Below are 461 nucleotides of genomic sequence, written 5' to 3' on the forward strand. Positions count from 1 at the left end.
GCCATTGGAAACACCAAGTGGGTAGGTGGGGATGGGAGGGAAATGGGCGAAGCCAATGCACAAGCCAGCGTGCAGAGGGAGGTTATAAATTGCTACTGATAGAGGCCAGCGATAAATGACTCTCTGCCAGAAGCAAGTGGGGGTGGTCGAAAGGAACTATGCCTTTCTTACTTCCCTGGGCTGCTTTTACACCCCATTCCGCAGGCTTGTGGCAAAGCCAAAAATCTAGCTCTCAGTAAAACAGGTTCCAATTAGCATTATGCAAAGCTCTCCACTTTTCATTTTATGGCCAAGTTAATATTTTCACAAACACTAACTTTGTGTTCGCCACAAGTAAACACTGCTTTGCATGACAAAGATGCCCTTATTCTATATTTACCTCAGTTGGAAATTGGCCATTTCTGTCTGCCTGCTTTTATTTAAAGAAATGTTCCCTGCCTCATGACATCTGTGCATGAAGA

The sequence above is a fragment of the Eretmochelys imbricata genome, chromosome 4 (genome assembly GCF_965152235.1).
Source record: "Eretmochelys imbricata isolate rEreImb1 chromosome 4, rEreImb1.hap1, whole genome shotgun sequence".
NCBI classification, from domain to species: domain Eukaryota; kingdom Metazoa; phylum Chordata; order Testudines; family Cheloniidae; genus Eretmochelys; species Eretmochelys imbricata.